General features: G+C 58.0%; 1 protein-coding gene across 3 annotated transcripts in view; it reads left to right on the top strand.

Moving 5' to 3' along the window:
• SPSB1 (splA/ryanodine receptor domain and SOCS box containing 1) overlaps window positions 1-22,770 on the top strand; it is a 57,353-nt gene that overhangs the window by 21,358 nt on the left and 13,225 nt on the right. The window contains exon 1 of one of the 3 annotated variants that reach the window (XM_053660613.1): window positions 13,952-14,012. The exons of 1 other annotated variant lie outside the window; for it this stretch is intronic. The gene's annotated coding sequence lies outside the window, so the exon portion shown is untranslated. Of the gene's footprint in view, window positions 1-13,951; window positions 14,013-14,111; window positions 14,132-22,770 lie in introns of those variants that run through there. One more of the 3 variants, XM_053660614.1, reaches the window with a different exon arrangement.

The raw sequence follows: 22,770 nt of genomic DNA, 5'->3' as shown, positions 1-22,770 counted from the left end.
CGAGCTCCGAACCTTTAATGGGGCATCCTGGTTACTCCATTTGGTCCCAATTCCTGTTTGTTTTGTTTTGTTTTTTCATTTCTTTTTTTCCTAGGTTTTTTTAGGCCATATCTGTTTTGTGTGCCAAAGTAAAGGGACCAAATTCCTGACGATCAATCACACGTTGATGCTTTTCTCAACCAGTGGACATGTCTGATGCAGCTGCAAAGGGCTCAGGGGGGCAGCACTTTGTTCTCCCCACGGCAGGCGCACAGTGGGGCTCCCAGTGACTCGTTGCATCAGTGAATTGTACCCTGAGTAGCTGTCGTCACATGGGTCACCCACCCCTACAGCAGGTTCCATGTCGATTCCATTGCTCAACACGTAGTAGGACTTGCCTCTGTGAGGTTTTGGTGGGAAACATGGGCTGCATTCAGTGTGGGGTGCATGTCCCTCGCTGTCCTCCGTGGTATCTCTTTGTGCCCAGCCTCGGAAGGGATGGTTGGAGGGGCTTAAGTCCTGGATGCTGCGTGCTCCACAGGGAGCCCAGCCCACATGGTGGGGACCGGCAAAGCGAAAACAAAGGCCCGGTTGTGCCCGAGGAGAGAACCCAAACCTGCGTTTCCCTGAGGCTGAAACTGCCTGTGCCTGGCTGCCTCCTTCCCATAAAGGGAACCTTGTGTGGCTCCCGTGGGGGGAGGGGCCCAGGCTCTCCCTGGGAACAGGCCCGACTGCCTCGGAGCCACGGCTCACAGCGATGATAACTCCTGTGACCCCTGACCTCTTAGATAGAGCTGACACCCGGCCAGACGGTCATGTTTGGGACAAGTCTGCAGTGTGTGTCTCGGGGCCAGCATTGTCTGATCCAGACCAGACACATTGTTTCTTGGAAAACTGAGTGGGCGGGGCGGCAGGGAGGGGCTGTGATGGGAGGGGCCTCCTGAACAGGTCTGTGCCAGGCGGGCAGTGGGGGGCAGTTGGGACCCCAGAGTGCAGCTTCTAGCCGCTGACTCGGGGTTTTCCAGGAACAAGCAGCCAGCTCCAATGGAGGGAAGGGGCTGGCTGTCCCCTGCTGTCTAGACACTGGCCGGCCTGACACACTAGGGACAGTTTGGGGTATGTAGGAGTGAACTGTGGCCACACTCCAGGACTGAGTTTTCAAGGAATGAGGGGCCCCGCAGACCTGGGAAAGCACCCACAGGTGTTGAAAGGACACAGCATGGAGGCATCTAAATGGTACTGTGGGGAGGTCAGGACAGCTGCCCAGAGGGAGCCCGAGCCCAGGGTCAGAGTCTCCCTGGGAAGGCGCCTAAGAAGGGAGCCAGAAGTTCCACGTGGGAGAAACAGCAGCAGCAAAAAAGCGAAGTCTTTAAAAGCTTGGCTGTGAGTCAGGTAGGACATTTCCAGTTGTCAGGGACAGAAAGCCCCATCTAGACGGCCTTACCCATGTGATGGGTATGCTGAGCTGCACGCAGCTAAAAAGGGGCTGCAGGCACAGCTGGATCCAGAGGCTCAAACCCTGGCGTTGGCAATGGCCTCTCTCTCTATTTGAGCATCTGCTTTCCTTGTTTTGGCCTCCTCAGAAGGCCAGTGAAACGGACGTCCAGGATGGGCTCTGGCCTGCATTCTCACTCTCCGGAGGGGGTGGGGGGGCACTGTGGACTGAGGTGTGTCCCCACTGCCCCCAGAGCCAGGAGAGAATAGGGCCACGGCCCAGGGCCGGGAGTGGGAAGAAGGAGGCCCCCACGTCCGAATCGAGGTACATCACCAGAACAGGAGGAGCCAGGTGCTGGCAGAGCAGCCGGATGCCGGCCCCCGCTTGTCGGGGACGGTGCATTGCCTTCCCGGCTTTTGCGTGTTGTGCCAGGGAGGGCGGTGGGGGGTGAGGCCAGAAAGGTAGTCAGAACCAGGCCACAAAACGCTTTTCTGTGAGAGATTCCATCACCGTGTTCCCGCACAGGGGCCCGGCCCTGCATGGCGCTGCCTCGAGCCGGCTGCCACCTGTGAGCGCTTGACTTCGTGTAGGGCAGATCTCACAACACGCGTCCAGGTGACTGTGACATTTATGAAAGCTGGGGACAGTGACAGAAAGGAGGGCTCAGCATCGAAGAAGCAACAGGAGAGCCCAGGCTACACTGCCTTTGCTCACCGGGAAGTGGGAAAAGGGGGCTTTGGGGGCAGGTTCAGGGGGTCAGCCAGGACAAGCTGCCAGCAGCCTTTTGCCTTAAAGTTTAGGAGACGAGTGTCTGTGAGGAAGAAGAGGGAGAAGGAGAGGGGGAAGGGGACTGTCCCGAGGTTTTCACCTCTCTCCTGCAGGCAGGAATCTTAGGGGAGGTCTCGGGGGAGGGTTCAGTGGAACACCTGTCAGTTCTTCAGGTGTGGCCTTGCAGGGTCCTGGTCTCTACTGACTGGTCAGTGCCAGCGTAGGGGGTCTTCAGTCATTGCGTCTGGTCCTGGCGTCTCCCACCTGATTTTTGCTGCTTCGCTGGGCCTGCGGCTGAACTGCAGCCGAGGCCTGGACGTTGTCTCTGGGGAGGAAAGGCCACCCTGGGGGTGACGTCCTTGTTTTCTGAGTTTACCCTATTGACCCCCGCCCCCCATGACTGTCTGCTCCTGGCTGCTCAGCCACTGTGTGCAGCCCTCTGCCTCAGTTTCCCTATTCCACTCACCAAGGAATATTTCTGGCTTCTTACTGTCCTGTCTCAGTTGTCCCTGAGGGGGCCCTCTGACACTGGCCTGTAGTGGGCACTCAGTGAGCTTCTAGGGTCACCTGTGTGTTTCATGAGCAGCCATCAGACAGTTTTAGGCAGCCACCATTTTGGGGGGGCTCTGGGTGGAGGCCAGTGGGGAGGGTGGGGACACTCAGGACCCCAGGACAGCTGGGCACAGAGCCTGGCACCTCCCCCCGCTCCCTCCTGCAAGGCCCCTTGAGCGTTTCGCGATGCCCTGCTCCTCAGAGGGCCGTCTGGACAAATTTGGGTGGCGGAGTCAAAGTCTGTCATTAGCCTTGCCCCCGGCATCCTCTCTCTTGTCTTCTCCAGAGAGTTGTTTCGTTCACTTCCTTCTTTTAGCCGCCGGCTAAGGCTTGTGGCGGCCAAGCAGGGTATGTTTCTAAAAGCAGCCTGTCTGCCGTCTCCCAGGAGGCTGCCTTTTCACTTGGGTGGCCCTGCTTCCCGGGCTGGCACCAAGTTCCCCGCGGTCAAATTTGTTTTCTCCATAAACATTCGAGGGGAGCTGTATTTGGGTCCTCCTGTCTGACCTGACTCGGCTGGGGAGCAGAGAAGATGCTAGGAGGAGTCTGGGGTCCGTGAGGTCACCGTCAGCCCCCGAGGGTGTGGCTGGGTGGCCCGGCATGGGAGGGGTCAGGTGGAGTGCTCTCCCGCTCTCCGTGGGGCCGAAGTTACCCTTCCCTGCCCTGGTTGGCTGGGACGGCTGGGACGTGGGTGAGGATGAGGTGCCTCGGGCAATGAAGCCCCTCCCCACGGTGAGTCCCGGCACTGCTCACGTCACTTTTCGGGGCCCGTCCCTCTACCCCAGGCTGTGAGGCCACCAGACTTCACCTGTGGAGCACTCAGAGCTGCCTGATGGGCCCCCAGGAAGTCAGTGGGTGGTGCCCGAGCAGTTACCCCAAACCACCCCTGGAACAGTGTGGCCACAGGCCACCGGATGGCTGGGAAGGCGAGATGGCACCTTGATCCCCCGGGGTCACTGACGGCCCATGGCCCGGGTGGGTGGGCTGCCTGGGAGGACGGGGCCAGAGGGCCCAGTGTGAGAACTGGGGGGTGGCCTGGGAACCCCTGGGCGGCACCCACTGGCCAGGGGCACCCTGCCCTCCTGTCCTCTCCCCCGCCACCAGCCGGTCCTCAGCCCTCTTCCCTCCCCCTCCCCTGGCAGAAGCCATTGCCCCGCCCACTGTTTCCAAGGGGCTTTCCTCATGACTGCCCCGTAGCCTGTGTTGGTTTAATTTGAAAGACTATTGCTCTGAGTCAAAACACAGAAATCCCCCTGCGTGGCCCTGGTATCTGCTGCTGGGGAAGCAACTGGCGCCTTCTCTGGGGGGGGGGGGGGGGGTGTCCCTAATTCTTCCCTTCCTGCTTGCTGCCAGGTGGGGGGTGGCTCCTGGCTCCTGGGTCGCCAGCCTCCCCCAGCCTCCTCCAGCCCCTGGAGCTTTCTGGGGCCTTGCTCAGGGCCGGGCACTGGGAGGGTTCCTAGCCTTTATAGCTCCCCTGCCGGTCATTGGAGAAGAGACGGGCACGGTGCCCATGTCTGGCGTGTGTTTCCAAGACGGGGGGCCGCTGCACAATGTAGGACTTTAGGGGGTACCCATTTGAAAGTTTGCTAATTGGGTACATAATCAAAAGAGACTGGAAGCTGCTGTAAACGAGGCTGTGGTTTGTGAAGGGAGGGGGCTGCACAGGGGGTCCAGGGAAGTCCGGGCGCAGGCGTGGTACAGGTGTGGCGGAAGGAAGGCAGGCTTGGGTGTGCGAGGACAGACAGCAGGATCCTGACACCCCCTGTGTCACCCAGTGGTCATGGGCATGGGGGCCTGAGCCTGGTGAACGGGTCCTGGGGAGTTTGGGAGAGGGGTTTGGCCCTGTTTCTTCAGGGGCTGACAAAACTTTCTAAGGTTTGGACCAAAGGTCAGCCAACTCTAAGGGCCAGAGAGCACGTGTTTAGGCTTTCTGGCCCATATGATCTCTGTGGAGACTACTGGACTGCTGGTAGGGCCAGTGTGTGAGAATGCCAGAGACGGTAATTGAACAACAGGGCAGGGCTGAGTGCCAATAAAACTTTATTGACAAAAACAGGCAGGGGGCCAGATTTGTGCATATGTCATTGATTGCCAACCCCTGGTCTAGATTCAGAGGATGGGCCCCACAGGGCTCAGAACCAGCAAAATTACTCGCTGAAAAGCAAGCCCCTGACCCCGGACTCATGCTTATGCCGGTCAGACCTACTCTGGGGGGTCTTGGGGACGCGATGTGGACCCCACAGAGCATCTGCACAGCTGGAGCAGGTAAACAGCCTCTCATGTCACAGTGCAGTGCACTCGACTCCACCTCCTTAAGAACCAGGTTAGCAGGGCCGTGGGAAGAGGCAGGGCCTGGCCCAGCACAGAATCGAGAGGTAGTGGAGCTGCGAGAATCGGGGGCCCTCCAGGCCTGTGTCCCCTGGGATGTGGGGCGACGTGCTGTGAGAACGGCCCCTCTCTCCCAATGTGGGAGCCTCGAGTCAAACGAAACCTGCCAAGCCCGGTTCTGCAGGACTTCTCAGGGCCTTGGGGATGCTGGTGGGTGCCGTGGCTCTCTGGGAGGGGATATATTCCCCCAAACTTGGGGGCTTTCCAGGGCATGAGAACCTGTCTGGACCACTCTGAAGAAGAGCCAATCTCCTTCGGCCCTTTGTTTCCTGGACGTGGAAACTGAGGGCCCAGGAAGGTCGAGCATCCCGCCCAGGGGCAGGTGACCATGTTGGGACAGTCACTGAGTGCTTCCCGTCTGGCGGGCAGACCCTGGCATTGAGGTGCCCCTGCCCGGTCTGTCCTGATGCAGAGTCGCAGATGTGGGTGCCCTGGACTGTGCTCCTGGCCACACGACGCCGACGTTGTCCCGGGGGGCACTGCGTCCTTAGAGGCTCCCTCTGGCTCAGGGTTTCTCGACGGAGGCGCAGCTGACATTTGGCAGGATACATCCTTGCTGTGGGGGCTGTCCTCGTACTGCTGGATACTTAGTGGCACCCTGGGCCTCCAGACGCCACCAGCACCCCCACCTTCATTTACAAACACCCAAAACGTCTCCGGACCTGGTCAAGTGCCCCCTGAGGGAGAAATTACCCCATCGAGAACCACTGGCCTGCCCTCAGCAGGTGGGGAGCCGTATTTGCTGGGGTTCCCTGATGAACAGCAGAAGGGTTTCTCTGAGCTCTGACAGGGTGGGCAACGTCCCTGGGGGAAGGGGGGCGGGGGGGTATCAGGGAAGGCATCCGGAGCAGGTCTCTGCAAGATGCCTGCAGGTATGAAACCGTACAGGGGGTGGCAGCGGCTCCGTTCTGCATTCAGGACAGGTGCCCGTGGTTGAGGGGGTCAGGGTGGGGAGCACAGTAGAGAGGGAGGCGGAGGCAAGACCCCAAATGGATAGAGGATGCATGTGCCCCAGTCAGAGGACTTCACACCAGGGCAGGAGGGGACCTTGCAGGGGGAAGTGATAGAATGTTCTGGAAAGGCGGTGTGAGGGGGTGGGTGAGACAGGTGCAGAGGGCAGTGAGGGTGGAAAGTGTTTCAGGAGCTGAGCCCAACATTTGGCCAGAAATCTGGGCTGGAGTCCAGGAAACATCTCGAATCTCAGCCTCGGACGGACGGCCGGGAGCACCGTGGGCTTGCGTGTGGCTGTGGGCAGTGGCAGGCACGTGGGGGCCATCTGTGGGTAGTGTCCCTCTGCGGACATTTCATCCTCCAGACTTGGACGCTAGGAAGCTTCTGGAGTCTTTTCCGGGGCTCACTCCCAGAGTCGCGGGAGGAACATTCCGCTGGGTGACAGGCGGCTGGTCCTGCAGCCAGGAGCAGGTGGCCGCACGTGTGTGCCAACAAAGAGGAAGCTGACGGTCTGCACGGGGCCCACACCACCGTGGTGGGGACCCAGGACGTCCGCTCTCACCAAAGGCCGTTGGGGACCGCAGGGCCTGAGGACAGCAGGCAGACACTGAGGTTTGGCGTCCCAGTCCACCATGAGGTCATGGGAAGGAGAGCTGTGGCTGCTGAGTCAGCCAGTCAGCTGTGGTTGACAGTGGTGCCGGTCTCACGGGGGTTCTGGGGGTCTGTGTGGTTCTGGGGCGACGGCTTCTAGGTGCATAGACGAGGTGAACAAGCATAAGCATGTGTGGGAGCTGAACGGGGCGGGGGGGGCAGGAATAGCTGTTAGAGCAGATGAAGGGTTCGAGAAAGTCTTTCTGGGGCAATGTGGGTTGAAGCCAGTGTGGGAGCAGAAGTTCGGACTCACCTGCCAGGCAGGAGGAAGCCGCGGACGGCGTCAGAGCAGGAGCGCCCCGAGGGAAATTGCACACGTGGAAAGCAGAATGCGTGCACGTTCTGGGGGCTTTTCCGCCCGATGCTCCCAGGAGACACACTCGGTCTGAATCAGCAATGTTAACAGTTGTCAGTTCTGCGTGGGAAAAATCTAGGGTTGGTTGCTTTCTGTAGGTAATTTTTTCCGCAATGAAAATAGCTTCACTGTTCCTGATGCTGTTGCACACCCGTTGTGAAGAAGCTGCCTGAGGCACACGCGTGAACATCAGCGAGGGCAGATCGCCTGAAATCCTCAGGTGCACGCGCTGACATCCTGATGCTGCCCTTGGCCATGCCCATGGTTCGCACACATTCGTGGCTTCACGTGTGCGCGGCTGGGGCCCTGCTTCATGTTGCCAACCACCCCTCCTGCCTCCTTCCCCTTCCGTCTCCCTCCCTCCCGGCCCAAACTGATGTTAACCTTAAGCATGTCTTTCTCTTCTTTTTTTTAAAAAAAAACTGTGGTAATACACGTAACAAAATTTACCATTGGTCTTAGTCATCTGGTGCTGCTATGACAGGATACTGTAGACAAGGCGGCTTGAACAGCAGACATTTGTTTCTCACAGTTCTGGAGGCTGGGCAAGCTAAGGTCAAGGTGCCGGCTGACCTGCTGTCTGGTGAGAGCCCCGTCTGGGTCGTGCACAGCCGTCTCAGTGTCTGTCCCCTGCCGGGAGAGCCGTGACCTCCCTGGTATTCCCTCTGGCAGTCCTGTGCCCGAGGGCCCCGGCCTCCGGGCTCCTCACACCGGCACGCCGGGGGCTCAGATTTCGGTGTAGGTAGGACTTTCGGTGGGGACACAGATGTCCAGGCTGTAACGACATCGTAGCTGTTTCCGCGGGAACCGTTCAGCAGTGTTGAGCACGGTCACAGTGTCACGCAGCCGCTGCCGCCACCACCGCCCGTCCCCCGAACTCGTTTCATCTTGTAAAACTGAAACTGTCCCCATTAAACCATAACTCTCCGTTTCCCTCTCCTCCTCAGCCCTCGGTAGCCACCTCTCCGCTTTCTGTCTCTGCACATTTGACCGCTCTTGGTGCCTCGTACAAGCGGGACCCTGCCGCGTGCGTCTTTGGGTGACTGGGCCATTGCACTCAGCATAATGTCCTCCAGGTCCCTCCACATCCTGGCGTGTGTCGGGCTGGCCTTCCTTTTTAAAGCCGAATCCTATTCTGCTGCAGGAAGGGCACATGCCGTTTATCCCTTCACCCATCACCGAGCACACGGGTTGCTTCTGGCTTTTGGCTGTTGTGTGAGCGAGCATCTGTCTGGGACCCTGCTTCCAGTTCTTTCGGAAATATGCCCAGAAGTGGAATTGCTGGGTCATAAGGTTGTTCTGTTTTTCATTTTTGAGGACCCCAGCCACTGCCCCATTTTACATTCCCACCGACGGTGCACACCGGTTCGGTTTCCCTGCATCCCTGCCAGCACCTAGAATTGTCTAGGTTTCTTTTGAACATCAGTCTTTTACTGAAGAGCGAGACATCGCCACAGTTCCGTGCCTTCCTTCTTGCCCAGGCATGCAGATCTGTGCTTCTTGGGAGACACCATTAATTTGCGAAAATGGGCTCACCCTTCATATTGTTCCCTGCTCTTCTCTGTGAATGCACGTGGAAATGCCCCGCTCCACTGTGGTTCCGCCTTTGTTTTTTTTTGCCTGCTGTGTAAGAGTTCATGGTGCCGAGAGACGTATCCGAGTTGTCCACCTGATGAGCTTCCGCCGAGGGCAATGCACTTAATTTGGAGCAGCAGAGCATGGCAGCGACTCTGTAATAAACACTCTGTCCTTAGTCCAGGTGCTTCTAGACCTGTGGGCCCAAGCCCAGGAGCGGAATTGCTGGGTCGGTTGCTGTGTGTTTCCCCAAACCTGCATCAGTTCGGAGCCTCGTGGGCACACACTACCTCCCCTCCCTGCCTGCAGCAGGTTAATACACCATCTTTGTATTAACTTTGGGTGACTGCGGGGGTGCAAGTGGCAACTTATCGTCACTGAATTCTGTGTTTGTCTCCTGGGGAGGTTGGGCATCTTTTCATTTGCCGACTGTTCTTCTGAACTGCCGTTCGAGTGCTCTGGCCATTGGACAATTGTGCAATAAAAGGACCACCAGCAAATGTAACAAACTGTTGACAGCTGTTCCATTTTAGGCGTTGAAAATATGAGTCTCTTTTGTGCCTCTTCGAATTGTAGATTTTCAAAGCGAAAAAGTGTGTCTCAGTGAGAGTGTTTTAGGAAGATTGGTTGAGGTCCGAGAGATGCTCTGGGCCGGCTGGACCAATTCGGAGACTTGCAGCATTAGCCTTGCAGGTGACAAAGACTGAACGGTGAGGATGGGGACAGGTTTGGGCAATTTTGCAGGAATTGCTACCTTTTGCTAATAATGTGAGAAGCCAAGAGGAGGAGGAATCCAGGGAGATGAGGGGGTTGAGTCTGACCAACCAGACATGGCACAGATGCAGAGGCTGGGAGGGGGCCGTGTTTGAACCTGTGGGGGAGTGCTCAGTGTGCCTGGGGGGCGGGGCTGCCATAAGCATGATGCTGGCTGCAGTGGCTGAATGGACTGAGCCCCGGCCTGCAAACTGACAGGTCGCCAGTTCGATTCCCAGTCAGGGCACATGCCCAAGTTGTGGGCCCAATCCCCAGTTGGGGCTGTGCGAGAGGTAACCGAGCAATGTTTCTCTCTCACGTCGGTGTTTCCCTCTCTCTAAAAATAAATAAATAAAATCTTTAAAAAATGAGAGTGCTGCCGTGGGGCCGCTCTGCAAAGAACATGAGTGTCCAGCCATGGCCATGCGTCTGACACTAATACAGGATAATACTGAACATAAGCTGTAGTTAGGGAAAAAGGAGATGCTGGTGGTAGATGTGTCAAGTTCAAGAGGAAATGCTCCCCAGAGCCACGAGAGCAGAGGAACTGTGGAGGGAGGGCCCCTGAAGAACATCTGTGTTTAGGGGCAGGAGGGAGAACTGGCGAAGGAGCTGGGGGAGGGGGGAGCCTTGCGGAGCAGGGAGGGCAGCGCTCCAGAGACCGAGTTTCAAGGTCAGAGACGTGGCCAGGAGTTTCAAACGCGGCTGGGAAGTCAAGAAGATGCTTCTCTCCGCCGTTCAATGTATCGATTAGGAGGCTGGGACTCGGAAGAGTACTTTCCCTGAAGTGCTGGGACGTGAAGTGAGCTCGCTGTGTTCCGCAGCCTGAGTGTGTGCAAGGTGCTGGAGGCCCCAGGAAGTGTGGGTGGCTGCAGGAGAGGGTGTTGGGTACACGGGGCGGTCTTGGCACCCGGGGCTCTGTGGCACTGCACCCCAGGTTCTCGGCCCCTCACCAGCCAGCGTGGATCGAGCTGCCCTCGTGGGCCGTGCTAGGCACCAGCCGCCCCAGGTGTCCAGAACAGGCCCGTCAGGTTCACGGGCGGCTGGGGGAATCCGCCAGACGCGGCCTTCTTCTTGAGAACCACGGTCTCCCCTGTGCAGTGTCTGTTCCCAGCGCGGCCCCGAGGGACCCGTGGAGACATGAGTCATTTCCTGGACAGCGACCTGTCCCAGCTTCTTAGCCATTTTGGGCTTGGCCTTTTATAAACGTACCTTCTTTTTCAAGGCTGCTTCTATTTCCTGCCAGTCTCCTTGTCAGGTCTGTGAAGGCAAAGAGGCCTCAGGAGCCCAGGAGCCAAGTGAAGGGTGACTTTCTGCCTCTGTGTAGGCCAGCTCGCCACTCCGGCACAGCTCTCGGGAGAGCCACTCCGGGTGTGGGCAAGCTCGGCCACCAGCGGCTTAAAGATGTGGGTGGGTCTTCTGCCTTTAATTTTTGGAGGGTCTGCCATACTGTCCCCCCCAGCAGCTGCACCATTTTACAAACAAAGCATTTTCATGAGGTGACATTTAAGGTTTCTCTGCGCTTTAAAAGAAAGTGGTAGTCCTCTGGTTCCGTGGTCAGTGGCTGGAGGTGGTCTTTGGCGTTGAGATGGAGCCCGGAGCACAGGGCACAGTGATGATGACAGCCAGCACCTAACGCACTGACACGTGTCAAGGGCAAAGCGTCTGATGTGCCCCAGTGTCGTCAGGGCCTTGTAAGCATCCAGTGTCGTTTGAGGGCCTACCGCGTGCTGGGACCTGCTCGCCTCTTTGTGTGTATTCATGATCGCCTGGGATTCTCTCGGCCCGCCTGCAGAGCCGGGACCCACTCTTCTTCTTGCTTCTGCAGGGAGAACTGACTGTGTTCTTGGGCGGTCAGTTCACAGTGGCGTTTCTTGGGTTGTTGACATGCTTCCCATTTTCTCTTTATCTAAAAGAAATTTTCTAAGTCTTTCTTCTCGGCCCTTAACCTACCTCCCCCAAGTGAAAGAACAGAGGGAGGGGGGAGGCATCCAAGGAAGTGTTTGGGGCGTGGTAACGGGAGGCCACCCCCTCTGCCACGGTCCCCTCACCTGGAGACAATAAGAGGGCACCTGTCCCGTGTTTGTGGAGCCCCTCACCTCTCTGGCACCTGCCATTAAGCCAGGCAAGTGTAACCGCTCGGTGGAAAGAGGGGACCTTAGCTCTCCTTTCAGAGTGCTTCTGGCTCTGCAGGGAGACCTGGGGGCTGGGGCCGGGGGGCGGTGCTCACGTGCCTGAGTCCCGACTCCCTGTCGTGGCCCTTGAAGGCCCTTGCCACCTGGCTCCAACTCTGTTCCCTGCCCCCTCTCTCTCCCTAATTATTGACCACCCTCCGCTACCCAAATACCCCTCCCCAGCGCTGATGGCCGGGTGTCTCCCCTTCCTCCCTTCGCGCATCTCTGCTGCTGAGATCTCAGCCCCTGGTAAGGGTCCCCGAGGGGCACGTCCTCCACCCACACCCTGCCCGGCCTGCCGCCCGCCCCCATACCCCACCCACCCAGGCTCTGCCCTGCCTGGCAGGCCGGCCGTTGCATCTGCTGAACAGGGCCCTGAGAGTTAAACACGGGCCAGGCTGTGTCGGGGGGCTTTTTTTTTTTAAACGGGAAACTCCTCTGTGTGAGTTCTTCCCAGCTGGGCTCTTGCTGGGCGAGTGGCAAGGGGTGCCTTGCCCAGGGGGTGGTCTTCAAAGGGAGGAAGGGGAAGGGGGCTCCAAGGAGGGTCGTCGTGTGGTCCAGTGCTGCTTGGCCCTTCCACTCCTCCTCCAAGATCAAGGTCCACACCTGAAAGTCTGGAAGAAACATCACCGTTGAGTCAAATTTGAGGGGTGGGGGGGGCCTTTCTGGCAGTTTCTGTCTGGTGGTTCTAAAAATACTCCATTTCATTCCCAGCACGTCAGAGTTGGGGTCTGAGACCAACTCTGTTATAACTCCCACGGCTCAGCCCCCACCTGCCTAGGAGCAGCTGTGTGAGGCGGGGCAGGGTGGGGTGCGGGACTGGCCCCCGCGTCCCTCTGAGACAAGCAGGAGACTGGGAGGTTGCCCCCTGATTCTCAGGTGAGCCAGACCTTTGCCCCCAAAGGACCTGATTTGTTTTTTAAAGAAGGAGGCCCCTTCAGGTGCCCTGGCCGTGCGCACGGGCCCTCCCGGTGGGGATGCTCCGGTCACCCGGAGTCCCAGCTGACACTTGTCAAGGGCCTCTACCCTGCTGCCCGGCCTCCACCTTGCTGCCTCCTCTCCCTTCTGCTTCCTTGCCAGGCTCACCATGTGTCTCTCTGTCTCTCTCTTTGCGTGTGTTTGTTTGTACCTCTCTCTGTCCCCTGGGAGGCCCTCAAAGCCAGGGCGGACTCTTCCAGCCTGGAAGGCCGGCCTGACTTCATCAGGACTGGGGAGAGCTGACCAGTGTGCCTCGTGGGGTGGGGTCGGGTGGGGGTAACTCAAGCAGGTGAGACAGGTGTTCTGGTGGCTCCTCTTGTTTGTTGGGAGTTTGCACCTGCTGCCACATTCCCCAGCCAAGGTCAGGAGTCTGTCCCCAGAAAAGGCGATAAGGGGGAGGGGCACGTGCCCCACTGCCACCTGGGGGGCCCAGGGCGGTGTCGCTGGTCTCTTCCTCTGCCCCATTCCACTCAGGACCTCCACTGGTTTTTGCTCATAGAGACCTGGGACCCAGCCAGGGCCCAGGCCATGGGCTTCCCCTGCGTGGGGGGCACCCTGTTCCCTGGGAGGAAGTATGTCACTGTGTTGGGGTCTCTGCCAGGAGACAGTGGAGGTCAGTGGCCAGGCTGTGCCCCAGGGGGGTGGCCATGGTCCTGGCAGTCACCCACCAGCACCATCTGGAACCTGGTGAGCAGGGCATCCTACGTTCGCTGGCGGATTTTCTGTTTGTTTTGTGACAAGTGGCTTGGGGACAGGCAAGCTGGCTGTTGCTGGAAAGGGGTCTCGAAGGAAGCTCAGGGCACAGTGCACCCCTGAGTCCACCCTGCAGACTGGGCTGGGCTCAGTGGGGACGGCCCCTGTCCACCAGTTCACCTGCCAGGGGCCCACCTGTCCTTTTGAAAATGTGACTTAGTGGTCATGCAGTTGGGTGCTGTGTTTTGCCCTGCTTCTGCGTGGGCCCGGCCTCCTCCGGAACTTCCAGCCTGGCTCCTCTCAGTGTCCCTGAGTGGAGCAGAGGGAGGGTCCCTGGGTCCTGGGACTGCAGCAGCAGGGGACAGTGCTTGGTCACGAAAGGCCTCCCGTCAGCCTGCAGCCTGCCTGCGGGAGGGCTTTGAAGAACTGGCCGATTACCTTGCCGTTGCTCCCAGCAGCGAGGAGCCAGCCCGAGAAGCAGGAGCGGCTCCAGGGTTTGTTTGGCCTTCTGTGTTGTCCGGACCGGTGGTAACCAAGGGCCGCTTCCCCTTGGTGACGGAGGAGCTCTGCAGGCCAGGGCTGATCCGGCCCCAGTGAAGGAGGTTAGGGGACCCAGCAGGGCCTGTCAGCCAGCAGAGAGGACGCCAGGTGCTGCCTTCCTCCTCTCAGACCCCCCCCACCCCCCCGTCTGAGGACTTAGGGCTTCTCTCCTGGCACTTTCCCCAGGCACTGGCCCGAAACATTCCAGAACTCCAGATCCCTGGTAGGTGTCCGGGAGACTGTGTGGCTCCTGGCCGGCGGGCCGTGTGGGGTGGGTTTCGGCAGGGCTGTGGACCTCAGCCAGGATGTGACCTGCAGCTACGAGGGCCCTTCTAGATTCTGGTGAGACCCGGGGTCCTGGAGTAATTCGGGGGAGGTCTGGGGGGAGGAGGAGCCAAGCCGGGAAGGAGCCTCTGTTGTGGAGCAGGGAAGGCACTGCGGCCGAGAGGAGCAGGACAGGTCATGGGGGCTGGTCCGGTGGGGTCGTTGACGTGAAATGACAGGTGTGGCCACGAGAAAGCTGGAGGCTCCTGGGAATGGCAAGGCTGGCTCGGCTAGGTGGCAGGTCGGGAATACTAGAGGAGCAGAGTGGAGGGGGGCTTATAAGGAGCTTGGGGGGGGCAGAGGGGAGCCCCTACCAAACTGTGAGCCCAGGAGGGGCCTGGATGTGGCGTTTGCCATAACCTTGGTCTTTCCAACCCTGAGCACCAAAGGCCTTCTAGAAAGGAGGGAGTTCATAGTGTCCCCCTCACAGGTCTGGCAGAAGGACGGGGACCTGATAGGCTCTGTTGGTCACTTGTGTTCGATTTGTCAGCTTCCAGGTTTCGTTTGTTGTGAGTCTGTTATGTTTCAGGACTGGCTTCCTGGAGAGGGATGGACACTCTTCGTGTCTTTCTTTCTGGTGCGCGTTCCTCCAGGCCTGTACCTTGGCGAGAACCCACACTACAGCCCTCCCCCCGGGCACACACGGCACCTGGGCATCTGGCTTCAGTGCCATTCTGAGGCCGTTGGTGGGGGAGGGGGCTGAGACTCCGCATCTCCGATGCCTGAGCTGGGTCTGGGGGCCACCCTGGGTGGAACCAGATTCGGGGTCCCTGGCGCTCCCGGCCCTAAAGTGACTGCTTCTCAGGGAAGCAATCAGACTGCTCCACATGCAGGATCTCAAGTCGTGTCTGGTTTTCCATTTGGGGGCCTGGGGAGGGGGTGCTGTCCATCAAGAGAGGTGGGATATCTGGGTGGGGGCCTGGGACAGGGCGCGTGGGGACCGCCCGAGCTCCGCTGTCCGACTTTCACACGGATTCCTTCCATCAGCCCAGCTGCCGAAACTATTAAACCTCAGTGATTCATTGTAGCGCGTTTCAAGGGAAGGCGTTGTGTTACGAAAACGTGGGTCCCAGCGGCTTGTTTTGTTGGCAGGTCTTGCTGCCTCAGCAGAAAAGAGGCGCTTTTGATATGGGAACGGAAACTTGGGACAGCGTTAGAAATACTCCGTGTGCTCGGCGGAGAGGGCCTGTGGTCTTCCTCCAGCTATGGAAACCCACTGCCCTGGGCCAGCCTCTGCACGGGGGGCTGGGAGGGGTCTCCACGCCTGGGTCTGTGGTCTTCGCTGCCCTTGGCTGGAATAGAGCAGGCCTTCTTTGCCGTTGAGGAGTGTGGGTCACAGCCTCTGCTCCACATTTCGCCTGTGAAGGTAGCACGGTTTTGTGTTACGGGGAAGGCCAGCTTGCAGAGGAAATACCTTTGCAGCACAGCCTGCTTGGTGTCACGGTGCAGCCCCGCAGAGGCGGACGCTGGAAGTGTGCGTTTGTAGGCCCTGTGTGTCCCTAGGACCTGGTGGGGGGACCTGGTCTGGCTCGAATGGCCGGTCCTGGGCAAGGAGGCGCCTTCACTCACGCCTCTTCTCCTCTTAACCCTGGTTACCACCCTGGACTAGTCCATTAAATAGAGACGAGTCCAGTTGTTTTATTTCCCACCTACTCTTTCTTCCTTTTGTGTTCTTCCAAGTGACAAGTGGGACGGAACCACCCCAGATCAAAGTTGCTTTCCTGAGAAACTTCCTGGCCATCTCGCCTCGGGGAGCACAGAGCCGTGGCAGCCCCCTCCCGCCCTGGGACCCACAGACCCCCCTGCTGCGGCTGCCACCCTTTCCTGGGGCAGGCACGAGGGCGGGGGGTGGGGCATGTGGGAGGCAAAACTGCTGCTGTGGAGGGCTTCCCATGGGGACCTCTCTGTCACCATTAATGGGCTTCAGATGAGGAGCGCCGGGGACACACCTGTTCTTTGTGGAGATCGCTGCATGTGGGCTGGGGAACTGGTGGCTGGGTGTGCAGGACCACGGTCCACCGAGGAGGAGGCAGAGACCTCCTTCGGAGGAACCGACCCCTCCCTCCCCACTCCCTGTCCCTCAGACTGCTGAATGGCAGCATGTCACTGGTGCTGGCTCTCTGTGAGGTGCTGAGCTTTCCATGGGCTTCTCATTTAACCCCAAAGCCAACCAGCAAGGCAAGCAGTCATCACCCCTACGTCCATGGGTGAGCAACCTGAGGCTCAGTGAAATTAGAGGATTTGCCCAAGGCCGCTCAGCTTGGGAAGTTTAAGCCCAGGAGGCCTGACTCCAGACTGCACGAGTCCTCCCCAGCTTTGTAGGCCCGTAACGAGTCGCCCTTGATTGACCCTGTTCCAGTTTCAAAAAGTCTTGGGTAGAGGCAGCAAAGGTACTCAGATGAGGGTCCCAAGGGGTGGGCTGGGCCCTTGGGGTCAGTATAGCTCAGCCACATTTTGCAGGCTCAGCAACTGGATTTCCTCCCAGGGCACTCAGCATTGATATCGTTGGGAGACTTCTGCCAGGCTCACTGGAGACAGATGTGCAAACCTGGTGGCCCCAGTTCACACTCAGTAAGGGCTGGACAGTCGGGTGTGCTAAAGACTTGAGTTTGCCTCTTAAAGCAGCAAATAGGAGCTACCAGTCCTGAGTCAGGGGACCAACAAGTGGCCCTCATGACTTGTGCCTCTAACTTTGTAGCCCGATATCTCTGTTGTCACCACAGGGGTAGACCTAACAAGAGCCGGGGTCCATGGATTAGGCCCCCATATTTCTGGATCCTGGCTGCCACCCCCAGCCCACCCCTAGGTGCACCCCAGCACTGACTCCCTAGCTGGTCACACCTCTTCTCAACGCAACGGCCTGGAGGGATTCTGTTGTCACAGAAGTCAAACTGCGTCTCCACCTGCCAAAGCCCTCAGCCGGTTTCTCATCACACTGAAGACAAAGTCCAACCCTTTCTGGCCCCCAGCACCTGGTGTGCCTGCCCTCCACATCTCTCATCCTGTCTCCCCCCTACAGCCTCTCCATCCTCTGTTCCAGCCACTTGGCCTCCATGCGCCCGCCTCAGGGCATTTGCACGTTCTGGTTTTTCTGCCCAGGATGCTCCTCTCCTTGAACAGTCCGGTGCTTTTCTTCCTGCCTTCATCCGGGTCTCTGTTCGCATATCACAGAATTAGAGAAGCCTTCCCTTGCCCTCTACCCTCATCACTTGCTTTGCCCTTACTACTTGGCATCATTTTTCTTTGACACTTAACTACCTGACCCTATATTAGCCATTCATTCATTTGTTCATTCATTGCTTGTTTATTGAGCACCTACTCTGTTCCAGGTACTGTTCTAGGCTCTGGGGCCACCACAGTGAACACAACAGATAAAAACCTCTGCCCTGGAAGCTTGCATTAATTATTCCAGTGGTTGTTATCTGTGTCCCAGTAGCCTGCAAGCCCCAGGAGGGCAACGCATTGTCCCTGGGTGTGCATGATAGGCACCTGGCAAATGTCTGTGGACCAGTTTCCATCCCTAAGTCACCACATTCAGACCCAGGTGTTTCTCAAGCGCTTATCAGACCACCTCAGGTGGGATCACTTCTGCAGGTGACCACCTTATCGATTTTGTCAGTTCCTACCAGTTTCCAGTGCAGGCAGGATGTGTGGGGCCACAGTTCGGAGCCTTCGCTCTGTTGAGATATTCAGGGACTAAGGAACACAGAAGGGGTCTTGGGAACCCGTGCTAGCCCACTGGGGCTCAGCAGGTGCTTGTGGGATGGGTGAGCAGGCACCTGAGATTTGTTTGGTGCCTATTATAGACACCTAGGCCCTCAGCACAGATAACTCTGTGTGTTTCGCGTGAGGGGGTCTGCCAGAAGGGGACTGTGGGAGTTGGTGGCGCCTGGCGTGAGAAGCATGGTTAGCTCTGGGTCTGTGAGGAGCAGGCGTGGTGAAAACGCAGAAACTCAACCCCGTTAAACAGGGTTCCGTGCGGCAACAGGTGTAGGCAAAACATGCATTAGCCTGGCCAAAGCCCCACGCCGTGGTATCACCGGTGACAGGGGCAGAGGGACCAGTGGGATCCGAGGGCTGTGATGGCTTCCTGACAGCAGCAGGTAGGGCCTCTGCACTTGGAGGTGGCCTCAGGGTGTTGACCTGCTCTACGGACAGGCAGGGCCTGGGAAGCCGAGCCCGTCCCTCTCCTCGTCCCGCCTCGTTCCTGGAGTGGGGAGTGCGAGTACACATGACACGCCGTGGCAGCGGTTCTTCCATGTCCTCATACCCCGGCCGGCGGCTCTGGTGCGTGTCAACCAGCCCCTCCTAGACCACATTTCGGGTGCAAGCGCGGGGATACAGGCACGCATTCCAGATTCCTCCAGAGAAATGCGATCTACAGGTGCCGTCTCAAGGCCGTGGGGCTGCCAAACCGCAGCTCTGCACTTTTCTCCTGGAGGAAGGGAAAGGGGGCGGGGAGCGGGGAACTGGGTTGCAGCGATGCGGCTCTGGAAGGCTTTCTCCCCACATACGAATCTCGTTAGCCGGTCCCTGCGTGTAACCCTGGTGACAGGCCTGCCACCGCCGCCCACCGGGTCCTGGTAACCTGGGTGCGTCTCTCTGCACTGTGGCCCCTTCCCACCTCACCTCCTGCCAGGCGGGGTTTGTGGAGCTGGACATTTTTCACTTCTTTGTGATTTTTTTACTGGTTGGGGTGAAGTTCACACAAGGCAGCGTTAACCTTTTTAAAGAGTTCCATTCTGTGGCATTTAGTAGTCACCAAGTTGTGTGGCCACCGCCTCTATTGAGTTCCAGAACGTTTTTGTTCCCCCCAAAAGAGGCCCTGACCCCATCAGCCCTCGCTCACCGGTTTGTAGCCCCTCCCCTCCCCCTTGATTCCTGGCAACCACTCATCTGCTTCCCATCTCTATGGATTTACCTCTTCTGGTTACTTCGTATAAATAATACAATAGGTGACCTTTTCCATCGGGCCTTTGTCACTCAGCATCAAGTTTTGGAGATTCGCCTGCACTGTAGCAGGTATCAGCACTCCGTTCCTCTTTGTGGCTGAATCGTATTCCACCCTAATGTGTTCTGCAGTTCGTTTACCTGTTTATGCATGCATGGATGGACATTTGAGTTCATCCATTTATGCTTTTTGCAATGATAGTAAAGTGATGCTAAGGAAAGTTGAAAGAAGGGGAAACTCAAACGTATCACCCTAAATGCAGACATTTTCATTTTTCTGGTTCCTCTTCATCTTCTAGATTTTACCCTGGGGGCAGATACAGTTGTGTCCTTCTTTTCTTTTGACGTAGCCAACCTGTTCGGCCCGGGTACAGGGGTCCTTCTGGCCAGCACCTTTAGGGGCTGCGTTCTAGTTCACAGACATGTCAGCTGGGGAGGCCTCTTCCCGTGTCCTTGCTGTGTGCCCCTGTGGGACCAGCCGGTGCCACAGGAGCCTGGCACCGAGACCCTTCTGCTCGCTTAGAAGTTGGGGATCATTTATCTGCCACCTTTAGACTCACTGAGGTCACCCCTTGCCGAGCTGGCGGCCCAGGTGTGCAGGACGGTCAAGGTGGACTGGGTCAAAGGGGGAGGGCAGCCACACGGCAGAGGGAGCTCCTGCAGGTCAGGTGGCGTCCGGATCTGAGTCCTCTCTGCGTCGACTGGCCTCTAGGCCCGGGGTTTGCCTCGCCCTTGGCATCCCGTCCAGTTCTGAAAACCCCGCAGGGAGTGGTGATCAGGTTGCACTAGGAGACACAGTGCCCAAGTCCTCTTAGAACCCTTTCCAAGTTCATTGGCTGCGGTCCCTTCCAGGCCCAGTGGACAAACCTGCAGTCCAGCTAGCTGTGCAGAGGCTCCCCAGCGCCGTCAGCCCGCCACGGTGGGTTCAAAGACCAGGCCTGGACACTTGATGTCTTCTGTTAAAAATGGACAGTGGGGTACAGGAGAGGGGGGTTGCTGAGGTCCAAGATTTTAAGGGGGATGAGAGGAGAGGTGGCCGTGAACTACATGAAAGAAACTGTTCTAGGGCCTTCTCGTTATGGAGAAATTCTCAACTCTGCATCATTACCGTCAAACAACCTAGGTGTCCATCTGTAGGGGAAAGGCACAAAAACTCTGATGGTGGAATGCTGTGCATGCAATCAACCTAGGTGCTGATGTATCACCCCTGGGGAAAGCAGACCGGGGAGTATGTTGGGTGGTGGACCCTTTGCTGTACGTGGGCTGCCTTGTACACACACCAGAGTGGAACGCAGACACTTCAACTTACACTTTGTCCACTTCTGGATCGAGCTTTTATAGGAGCATATGTAACATGTGAAATATTTCAAATCAAGAGAGAACAAGAAGTTGTAAAAATTGTGGTTATCCACCCAAGCCTGACTGTTCTTACTTAACATGGATTCACAATTCCCAATGTCGAGCTGGCATCCTTTCCTCCTTTCAACCAGCCGCAGCCGCGCCCCAAGCCTCCCAGAGGGCTCATCGGGATGCGGCCTGCAGGGCCCCCTGGAGTCTGCGATGCATAGGTCGGGGCGGGGCCAGAGCAATTGCAGCTCTAGCAGGTGTTGCTGCTTGGCTGGTCCTGGGGACCTCACTTTGAGAACCACTCCTGTGAACCTGACTGCAGAATATCCCTACAGCCTCTCCCCTCCCTCCCCCCATAGAAAGTGTATGGGATTTCGGCCCCTGCTGTGGATCTAGGGGCTTATCTAATATGGGGGCTCTGAAGTTGTGTACCCTCAGGCAGCTTTGTTGTAGCTGTGGCCTCACAGGGGACTTCCTGCCTCCCCACCCTCTTCCCTGCCAGGTGCAAGGATATGCATAGGTCCCTCTCCTCCCAAAATGCCCCTCCAAGGTGGGGCTGGGCTCCCCAGGCCGCTGTGTGAGGCCTTAACCTGTGCCTTCTTGGCCCTCCCCCCAGCTGAGCACTTTTCTGCCCTTGACATTCAAGATTGCATCCTTTCAGGTATCCTCCAGGGTTAGGGAGAGGCAGGAGGGGGCGGGAGCTTCCGGTAACAGGCACCTGGAGTGAGCTCGCTGAGGCTGCCCAGTCCACCTGGGGGACTGAGGCCTTCTGTCCCCAGCCAGAAAGGGGCGAGGAGGGACCATTGTCCCTCAGCCTTCCCCCTTGGGCTCCCGTGGAGGTGGCCATGGCACTGCTCCCTGCCCTGTCTTCCTGCCCCCTTTCTGTAGGGTGGACCACAAAGGCCCAATGAGGTAGACACCCAACCCCAGGCTGGGTGATGTCAGGGGCCTGCAGCCGAGCTCCCTTCCCCCTGCCACCCACAGGTGTGTCTGCCACTGCCCGGGTAACCCCTCTGGAAGGTCTCTGTGGGTCACTGTGTACCGCCAAAGGCCTCCAAGGACAGGGTAGCTGGTTTGGAGGAGGCACAGGCCATGGCCATCACAAGCCTGGCCCGGCCGCAGCCGTGGCTTTTTGTTTTAATTTTCAGTCTCTGTATGAATGTCAGGCTGGTTTCCCAGGGGCGCCGCTCAACCGACTGGAGCCCTTTCTGAAAGTGCCGTATGAGTAATCTGGGTCCTTTCGTAGGTGTTTACGGCAGGTGCGTTTTTGGTCTTTTGAGGTCAGAGGCTAGAGCTCTGGACCGGCCGTGTGGGATTTTTCTCTCCAGAATCAGTTGTCAGAACTTTCCGGAAGGGTCCAAGACTTTTTGTCGATTCTAGGGGCAGACACTTTTGTGTCCCTGCCTGGGCAAGCACACAGCTCAGTGGACAGGTGGGCCAGGGCAGGGAACTGTAAGTGCAGGGCACTCACCACACCGTGGGCACCTTCGCTGGGGCCCCACGGCCTGGCCCGGCTGGCAGGGAACATACCCTGGGCCCTCCCACTCCGAAGCCTGCTGATGAGCCATGGTTCCCAGGAGGCCGGAACCCTAACCAGCAGGCAGAGCCAGCGGCACCGGGCTGCAGAGGTCGGTTCTGCTATAATCACAGATCACTCGGGGCAGCTTCTCTTGCAAAATCCTGGGCTGCCACCACCCGTGAGGGAGGCGGGGCAGCAGAGGGAGGGAACGTGTTTGATCTTCAGGTGAAAGGCGGCTTTATAAATAGGTCACCTTGTTCCACATCCTGAATTTCATTCTTTCCCCATCTTGAGTCAAAACAATGGTTTTACTGTTCTGGGGTCAGTCGCCCTGAGGGGGAACTGAGCCCGAAAGGAGGTGATTGGGTGTCTGCCTCCTCCCTGTGTCTCCTGCCCCCACCCCTACTCCGTCCATCTGTCACCTGTCACCTAGGCTGCATGGTCGCCAATACCCACGCAGAGCACTGCTGGTTTAGTGAACTTTCTCTTCAACGACAGAACAAAGGGACCAGTTCTAATAGGGGTGGGGCTCCGGGCGAATTGATCTGAAGAGGTGTTTTTTTGGAAGGCGAACTGCAGAGCTGGGGTTTCATCGAAGGGACAGCACAGAGTTTCGGGCAGGCGCTGAGCCTGCCGTCCTACCTGAGCCCAGGGTGGGGATTCTTGCTCCTCTTCTGTCACTGCCGTCCCTCCTGTTCCGGGCTCCCCTGCGTGCCCTGTTCTCGTGTGGGGCTGGGAGGGACAGACAGCTTCCCATTTCTATTGGGCAAATTAAAACTTGTCACTTAGAAAGCAGTGTAATTGGGATGTCCTGGGAGAAATCGCTGTAGAAAGAATGTCT

Source organism: Artibeus jamaicensis, unplaced genomic scaffold, assembly GCF_021234435.1.
Source record: "Artibeus jamaicensis isolate MK-2021 breed Jamaican fruit bat unplaced genomic scaffold, CSHL_Jam_final scaffold_847, whole genome shotgun sequence".
Lineage (NCBI taxonomy): Eukaryota > Metazoa > Chordata > Mammalia > Chiroptera > Phyllostomidae > Artibeus > Artibeus jamaicensis.
Note: the sequence above shows the minus strand (reverse complement) of the source record. Positions and strands in the feature narration are given on the sequence as shown.